The following is a 10,000-nucleotide window of genomic DNA, read 5'->3' on the forward strand; positions in this document are numbered from 1 at the left end:
ACTACAACTTGTATATCTTCAAGTCCAACATAAACAAATTCCTGATTAATCGCCCCCTTAAGTAAGACACTTTATCAAATCTCCAATACCAACTATTACTATGATACTATCCCTTTGATTATTGTACACACAATAACCCTTATCCCTTGATAAGTGGTGATCCCCCACGTAAAAAAAAAAATGTTATGTTTTTACTGTGTACAAGTATATCATAATTCATTAATTATAATTGTGCACAACTGGGCAAGCTCACAAGCACATAGAAGAAACAATTTTTCAATATTAACATGCTATGTTAATTTTTTTTTTTTTTACACAGTGATCACCACTTATCAAGGCCCGGAAGCCACTCAGGGATAAGAGTTATTGCAAGTACATTACGTTAGTGTGGAGATTTGATGAAGTGTTTAATTAAGGGGGCGGTTCATTAGGAATTTGTTAACATTGGACTTGAAGACATCCAAGTTGCAGTCCGGAGGGAAGCAGGCAGACGGAACAGAGTTCCACAGGCGTGCAGTTCTAAGAAAGAAGCTTTGTTCATGGAATCCGCGTTTTGATTTAGGCACAGATATAGAGTGGGGAAAATTTTTCACAGTGGATTCAGCTAGACGGGTGTTTTTCGTGAAAGATTGGTGAGGGGGGACCAGAGATTGGAGTTCAGATGAGCACCTGCCATGGAAATAATGATAAAACAAGGATAGGCTCACAACGTCTCTTCTGTTGGAGAGAGGTTGCAGGGTAGAGAAAAGGGCATCCCCCACTAAGCCACAAATTTTGTACTCTGTCAAGGCAGGATAGGCTGCTTTTAGCAGCTCCTGCCCAGATATGGCAACAGTATTCCATCCTTGGACGTACTTGACTTTTATATAGATAGAGAATTGCATCAGTAGTGAGATATCTTCTGCAGCGGTAGAAGGATCCCACCATCTTTCCAGCGACCTTTGCAACAGACTTGATGTACGTGTCCCATTTCAGATCAGGAGTAAAGGTCAAACCCAGAAGCTTGTCAAAACACAGGGCCTCACCCAGACGAGAGCCATCCATCACAATTGATGCCAGATAGGGATCAGAGCGTTGATGATTAAACAGATTTCTGTTCATAGAATGTGAAATATTTGGAAGTTTTTTTTCTCTGCGCTGATAGGATTCCAATGTTGTGCAAAATTATAATTAATGAATATTACATACTTGTATGCAAACATTTTATAGTTAGAAATTGTTAAAGTAAATTTTTAATAGTAAGGACCTTTAAAAATAAGTATAATTAGAAGATGGCTGAAAGCAATACTGGGGTAAACAGAGAAGGACTTGTATTATCTCTGAGTTTTCCTTCATGTAGATGAGTTGCTCTAGAAATGAGTGTGTATGCAGTCTACCATACTATTTCTTCCATTAAATTGATTCCTACTTTGTATATATGTATATGTCTCATTAAAGCCTGTTGTTTGTTTATTTGTTTCCAGTCATATATAACATCACATCAGATGATGATGATAATGATAGCTGGCAGTTGCAGAGCAACCATATCCAATTGCTCACTAGGTTGGCCTTCAGCTTCTTTAATGGCTGACTGGCCCTATCTTTGAGCAGCAATTGAAGGCTCATTTGGTGGTATTTCTTGCCTCTTTCGTTGGTGTCTGAGCTCTTGGTCGTTTCTAAACTCTCTTTCCCCCTGCTCCAGTTTGGACCTGATGGTGGAGAGCCATAAGTCACGGTCTTCTGCAATTTCTTCCTAGTTTTGCGTGTTAAGGCCTAGCGTTTTGAGGTGATACTTACAGATGTCCTTGTAGCGCAACTGGTATGTGCCTATTTTTCTGTTACCTGAAGTTAGTTTGCCGAAGCGTATATCTTTTGGCAATCTGCCATTTTTCATACTAATGATGTACCCCAGCCAGCAGAGCCAGCACTGTTTCAGGAGTGTGTACATTGTTGGCAGATTGAAACAAGAGTTAATCCCAGCAATCTATCATAGGCACCGTAGACAGAAGGCATTCAGTCTTTGTCCGTGCCTTGCATAGGTAGGCCAAGATTCGCTGCCATAAAGAAGAGTGCTAATAATGCAGGCCTTGTATACAGCATCCTTGTCCTTAATGCCAAACTCAGAGTTGTCCCAAGCACATGTTGTGAGTTGGAAAAAGGGTGGAGACAGTTTTCCCAATACATCTTTCTAGTTCCAGGTCCAGTGAGGTGTTGGCTGTAATGGTCAAACAAATGTAGTGAAAGCTCTGGACTACTTTTAGTTCTATAGCCGATGAGATATATATATATATATATATATATATATATATATATATATATATATATATATATATATATAATCATTAAATATGCAGTATACGTTATATATGACATTAAATATATCACATTATGTCATGTGCTGACGTTATTGTATGATGTATTAGCAAAAAGAGACAGTTCAAAAAAGAGGGAGTGGGGAAAAAATAGAAGTAAAGATTCCAGAGCAACGCCGGGGAGATTATATAGTTATATATATATATACCCAATCATAAAATACGCTTAAATATGATATTTTAATTTGTCCAAGTTTTGTATATATTACTACAGAGTCGTGATTTCAAAAGTGAAAAAAAAATATCTGGGTGCCATCAGCTAGAATCGAAACCAAAAGCAAAACTGTAGCATTCAAAGCTGGTGACGTTACCACTGTACTAACATGACACACATATGCATTAATTAAAAATAAACTCAGATTAATGTAAAAATATTTTAACGATTTTTTCAATTTGAACCCTTTTGTGACCCCTTGAAAACTATTTTAACTGGCTAAAGACCCATAAAAGAACGGTCCATAAAAAATCCAATCATTTTAGTTCCGGAAGAGACAGAGTTTGAAAATATGGAGACAGACAGACAGACATAGTGAGTTTTATAAATTAGAAGAGATATAGCAAAGCTTGATAAACGATGAGCGGGGAAGTCCAGCTAAGGAATTATTTTTTCCGCGGCAAAACAAGCGAAGGCATATAATTTTATCCAGATTAATCGTGAATTTGTTGGACCACATATTTCATCGTAATTTATTCACTGTGCCCTGGGGGGACAAGCACGAAGAAATGAACATATTTATTTGTTGATCAAAACAAGAGTGCTGATAAGGAATTAAACACATAACAATGTAAAAATCGATACATACATACATACATACATGATGTGATGATATGATGATTGCAATGTCTTGTCAGACGAGTGCCACTCCCTCAGACATTTAAAGTCCATGATCCCAAAAATGACTTCCATCGCCACAGGACCATTTTAATAGACAAATGCCTGAGAGAGTATGTATACACAGATGATGTTACAGAGTCTTAGCTTTGTGCGACAGCTAAGTCTCTCTCTCGGTTCAAAATGTTGAGATCCAGCAACAAGCAAGAGCAAGATAGCCAGCAACAAGTTAAACTGCAGACCAGCTTAATGCGGGTACTGGTCTCCCGCTTTATGGTTTTTTAAATCAGAGATTTGCTTCTCCTAGAAAGGTTGCCTTCACCACGGCTTACAGGAGCCCTCTCCACCCCAACACACACATCCATACATACACGGTGCTAGTTGGCCATTAACCCCGAAAAAGGGTTCATTCCCCCTTTGGAAGGTCTTGTTTTTAATCCTTCAGGGAGACTAGCTACCCTCCTCACAAAACAAGTCTGGTAGGGGAATCAGTTCAGTCGCCGGTGACCGGACCATGAGGCAGGTAGTACTGGGTTACATGGTACCAGTACCATATGACATGACCTGACATATACACATACAAACATACATACATGATGATTGATGATTGCTGCATCTTTCCAGATGATCGCCGTCACATTTAGTTCTCCCAATCTTGTCCATGCCATCTCAGATGACTCTACACTCCCGCCACAGATTTGCACATCTTGAAGCAGATGTGGCATACAAATTGAGCAATTTCCATCGAGTTGACTTCCTCTGGAGGTTGAAGGATAATCCTATGAACAATCACATGTCTTCTCAAACCAGCAGTAGACTTGCAAACTTTGCTGAATGTTAAACAGATCGTTTGGTTCGGACTAATAGGTGCAAAGTTGGCCTGAACAGGAGTTTTGTGCGACTTAAGGTGGTTGACGTAGCCAGCTCTTGACAAAAGCACTCGTTCACAAGTGTCGCACTTCCAGCTCTGTGTATCATGGTTGAGACCATCAATAAAACCTTTGTGAAGCTTTCGCTTCAGATTGCTGTGGGCCTGCTTTCTTTTCTCTAGAGCGTCACAACGTTCACGTACAAGCTTTCTCCACTTTGGCCTTTGCAGAGTAAGTACTTCCCACGTGTCGATGTCGATTTGTAAGACTTTCAAATTATTCTTTGTAGAGTCCCTGAACCTCTTCCTAGGCTTGTGTTGAGGGCGCTTGCCATTTTCCAACTCCCCGTAAAAAATTTGTTTTGGCAGCCTACAATCTTTCATTTGAATCAAGTGACCCACCCAACGCATGTGAGATCTGATTACAAAGGTCTCAACACTAGAGCAACATGCTCTCACAAGGACTTGAATAACAACATAGGTTTAACACCAACTAAGAATTGTCCGAGTGGTGCTAGACGTTGTATCAAAGTTTACAGTTACCCAAAGGTGCTGAGTTCAATCCTGAACGAAGGCAGGGAAAAGTAACATTCAAAACAGAGAATAAGCAACTACGTCCCAGAGTCTAGCTGGAGTCCGACCATGATACTTCCATAATAATAATAAAGGGTTGGGTTCGAGACTCCTAACAAACGGTTCCCCAGTTCGATATAAAACACCTGATGAAGGCCGGAGGGCAAAACGGCCGAAACGTTGTGACTATAACAACCAAGATGAGGAAATCGGTCCGACAATCTCAATAAATGAAAACACCTCATCTCAAAAATACAGACAATTACTAATGTATTCAGACATGTGGAAAAGTTTTAATTGGTTTTCATCCGAAAAAAAGGGCTGCTAAGGAGTCACAATTGAAAAATTGTTACGTGGGAGTCATCAGATTTTTATCTGTTTGCCAACGGTTTCACGAATGTGCATGCGTGAATCGTTCACATGACAGATTACTTATGTTAAGAATAAGTAGATTTGAAAACACTTTTTTTAATGCTGGCCTAATGATTATTGAACTTGACGCATTGTCTTTAAGTTTGGGTTTCGAGTTTCTTTTTGACATACAAGACTGTTTAGAACAAAAGATAATACTCGCATGCACATGTCTCAATTTCTTCCGTTTTTTTTATTAATTTTTTTAAAAGTAATTTTACGTTACGTTTAATATCTACGATATTTCTGGTTATAATAAATAAGAATTCTGCATTAATTAAAATATAAGAGTGAGATATAACAAAAAAAAAAGAAAATGAATAAATAAATCGAAGACAATTTCATTGTCAAAAAAGATGCAGAGAGTATTAAGAACACTATCAATCCCGTGGAACTCCCACTATAGGAAGAATCTCCTTGAAATCTGATAGGTAAAAACTAAGCAACTGTTGGATTGTCTTTCATAATTGTCAACTCTAATAAATATATTAGTCTATCTATCTATCTATCTATCTATCTATTATATAAAATAAATTTTGCCAATGTGTGTCTGTGTGTTCCCTATGGACTCCTAAACAGATGGTCGAGTTTATATGAGAATGTTTTCAATAAGTATCAATAATCAATAATCAAAAATATCCGATTACTCGTCTAGCCACAACCACTATCAACAATTTCCCACACTCTTTATCTGTGCCTACACCCAAAAAGTAGACTCCATGAACAGGGCTTGTTTCTTAGAACTGCGCGCCTGTGGAACTCTATTCCGTTTGCCTGCTTTCCAGCTGACTACAATCTGATTGTCTTCAAGTCCAACGTAAACAAGTTCTTATTGAACCGTCCCCCTAAGTAATCCAAATTATAAAAATTCCCACTAATGTTTACTATGCTAAAATCACAATGATTAATGTATACCCATTAACCCTTATCCTCGAGTGGCCTCTGGACCTTGATAAGTGGTGACCCCCCCCATATAAAAAAAAGAAAGAACAGACGACTGATGCAGCCTAACATTACAAGTGCATTTAAGAAATTTTATACCGCACAAGCAGAAAAGCTTGGCATATAAAGTCAACGGTGGGTTCTTTGATATGACAAGGATGCGTTCAAAATGAATGTTTCTGTTTAGAGCACAATTTAATCATGGTACTTGACTTTTGCATTTTAAACTTTAATTCAAGCCGCTATCACTGCACAAGTAGAAAGGCCTGACCGATAAAATCAGCAGTAGTTTCTGTGATATGACAGCGTGTGTTCGAAATGAGTTTTTGTTTAAAGCACAATTGAACTCTGATACTTGACTTTCGCATTTTAAACTTTAATTCAAGTTATTATATAAAATAATTTTATAAAATCAACAGAAGATTCTCTACAGTGCAATGTAACGTACAGTGTATTGTGGACTAAGTCACTGCAGCGAGGCATATGAAGCTTCTTCCTGATGCACCACAGTGGGTCCCATACTAGAGTAGGCAATTATTAATTTGATTGAAATGTGGGCGATTTCACAATTTTTTCTGACAATAAATTTTTTTTTTTAATTCCATTTTCACCCCAAGCAAGGAACAGTGCCACGTTGAAGTAGGGGCTACTATCGGGGACATAAGTTGCAGGGATATTATGTCTGTTCACATTACACTTGAACTTCTGCATGTCAGTACAATTGGGAAAGCAGAATCCCAGAAGAGAGTTCCAAAATCTAGCAGTTCTGGGGAAGAAACTATTGTAGTAAAAGGCTTTCTTACACCAGGCATCTCTACTGTGAAGGGGTGGGATTTAGCTGCTTGTTGGGTTTATCGGAGGTATTTACGTCGAGGGGGTACAAGTGCCTGTAGTTCGTCAGAGCATTCACCATTAAAATACTTGTAGAATAGGCGGAGGGATGCAACATTTCATCGATGGGACAGAGGCTGAAGCCTAGATGACAGTTCGGGACATATCAGGATGGTGATTCTTTTTTGAACCCTCTCCAGGAGTGAGAGACTAGTAGCAGATGCATCAGCTAAAATGTGACAACAATACTCCATACATGCGAATGGTGGCCTTATAGAGGTACAGGATACTTTCAGGCGTAAGTAGCTTGGGAGGGTTAAACATTCGTTGATTCTCATTCAATCCTGGGCAGCATCGAGTTTCCCTGCTAGTGATAGATATGTTTGGAATATATGTTTAATGCATGAACTTTGAATTGAGATAACATATATTTAAACAATATAAATTTGACTCATGATCCTTTCTTTCTGTTTTTAGTTGTTTTCTTAAAGTCTTTTATCTTGTCAAGTTTTGGTAAATCTTTAATCAAAAGTAGTTGAAACAAGGCAGATGTTGGCCGATGAAAAATTGTGATGGTTTGTAGAATTGGTTTTATTGACTAAGACGAAATGTTCAAAGATTTTAGATGTAATTTTAGGGAAGTAAATCTGTTGACTCAGGGGCATTTTCTTTGCGACCTTTTGAAAAAGAAAAAAAAAAGATGGGGATGAAGAAGGCTTCAAAGAGAAGGAAGAAATGAAAGCCAGAGAGAGGGCGCAAGGATTTTTTTTTTTTTTTTTTACAAAATGAAGAAATGAAGAAAAGAAGGAAAAATCTAAGAAAAAAGAGAGTAAAAAAGAAAAAGGAAACAAATGATTGACAAAGGAATAAAAAGAAAAAGAGTGAGTAAAAAAGTTTAAGACTAACAAGGGAGAAGTAAGAAGAAGTTGAAAGAAAGAAAGAAAAGCTATTTCTTTTTAGTAGTTCTTGTTGTTTCGCATTTTTTTTTTATATAATAAGAGAAAAGTTAAAAAAAGAAAGAGAAAAATCGAAAAGAATAAAAAGAAAGACAAAGAAAGAAAAAAGAACGAATATAGTAAGAAACAAGAGATTAGGAAAGAGAAAGAAATGAAGAAGTTAGTAAGAAAAATAAACATAAAGAAATTATGAAAGAAAGAAAGAAAGAAAAATTAAGAAAGAAACAGAAAATAAAAGGAAAAATATTCTAATCGCTTCATTATAAACGTATGAATGCTCTCCCTTGTTTTCCATCTCTCCCCCCACTCTCTCTCAGTATCTCCTTCTCTTTCACAATTTTTTCTTCTCTCATTTCTTGATCTCTTTCTCTTTCACTCCGTCTTCTTTTCTCTTTTGCCTCCACCTCTCTCTTTTTGTTTAGATTTCCCTCTTTCTCTTTCTCTGACTGCCTCCTTCTCTCCTATCTCTCTTTATCTCTGTTTGGCCCCCTTTCTCTCCCTTTAGCTTTTTCTCATTCTCTTTCTCTCACTCTCTACTTCTCCTATATCTCTCTCTACCCCCTCTCTCTCTTTCTCTCTCTATAGCTTTCGCTCTTTCTCTTTTTCTGACTCTTTGTTTCCTCCTCTCCCATCTCTTTCTATCCCATTATACAAAGCAGAAACTCTAAGAACTGGCATTTGAGTAAGTGGACACAATCAACAAACTCATTTTGGCAAAAGTCTTTGAAGCAAAGCCACCTGCCTTGAGACACTGGCCATCGTAAACTGTCCACTTTCGACGGCCATATGAAGCAATTCTATTAACAAGAGCTGACTCCACAGCCCCACCCCTCATCCTCACCCCTTTCAGCCTTTCACTTATTGCTAGTACCCTCTCCACCACCACAGGAAAACATTTTCTTTCCTTTTTTTAAAGGACAAGAGAAAATTGTTGTCCCTATTCCCTTCCCTTCTGATGATTAGTAAAAACTTTTTTTTTCAATGCGTCCAAGCATTTCTATACGCGGCTCTGTCTGTTGTCCAGTTTGTCAATCTCAAATTTGAAACAACTGTTTCATAATTTTTCTGAATTTTTTGGATGAGGTTTGATTATTCATATTATTTGGATTCTTCAGACTACTGTTCTCATCTTGAGTGTCATTTTCACAACGCTTCGGTTGATGTAACCTTCGACCTTCTTCAGGTGTATCTTGGCAAACTCAGGAATCAACACAGAATTTCAAACTCCCATTTAATCCACAGGTAGCATGCTCTTGTTCCGTCAGCTATGACCGGGTAGAAATCCTAAGTAGTTTGCAATAGTATTTTGAGTGGCGGCCACACTAGCTTTCAACCTCTGGAAGAGTGCAACTGGATTTTACCAAGTCCTTTATCAACTATGTTACATGTTACAAGAATCCCTTCTCGATTTGCAAAGACTTTAAAAATATAAACAAACATTATTTTGTCTTATGTAAACTTCTATTTTAACCATAAAATATCTTTTTTGTGAATTTTATTGAATTTATTATTTTGTTTGTGCTTATCATCAAAAAGTTCTATTTCTCTCACGTATTTTAGTATTACCTAATGATGTAATGAATACGAGTACATCCGGGCTCTGCCTCATTATAAGAATGCCATTGGCTGGTTAAGTCATAAATACCAACTAGTGGAGCTGCCTGGGACACGCGCATTAAGGTACATCATAAGCCTTACACTAAGGAATACCAACTGACCACAAATACTTGTTCAATAAGACACCTTGCTAAATTATTACTCGAAATAGTAGAAAAGCCCACTCAGTTACTTCAAACGAACTTATCCTTTTCATAGGCCATATCCCCTAAAAACAGTTTGCACTAAAAAAAATCTTTGCCTAAAATTGTCCCTAAAAAATATTAACGCTTAAATTGGAACCCTTAAAAATAAGGGCCTTCAAAAAGTCTTTTTAAGACTGCAAAAACAAAAAAGTTTGTAGTTGATCCGGCAGAGTCAGGTCACCTTGCTTTTAGCCTCATTACAAGGATAAAATTGGCTGGTTAAGCAACTAGTGGTGCTGCCTGGGACAATCGATGAAAGGTATACTGTAAGCATCACACTAAGGAATACAAACTCTGACCACAAATACTCGTTCAGTAAGACGACTTACTAGCTTATTATTCAAATTATAGCAGTCGGCTTAAACAATTAGCAGTTTCTTGTCAACCAAGAACAGAACTCTCAACAAAAAAATCGTTTATTAGAAAAATTAAAA

The sequence above is a fragment of the Euprymna scolopes genome, chromosome 21 (assembly GCF_053919585.1).
Source record: "Euprymna scolopes isolate OS-2025 chromosome 21, ASM5391958v1, whole genome shotgun sequence".
Taxonomy (NCBI): domain Eukaryota; kingdom Metazoa; phylum Mollusca; class Cephalopoda; order Sepiida; family Sepiolidae; genus Euprymna; species Euprymna scolopes.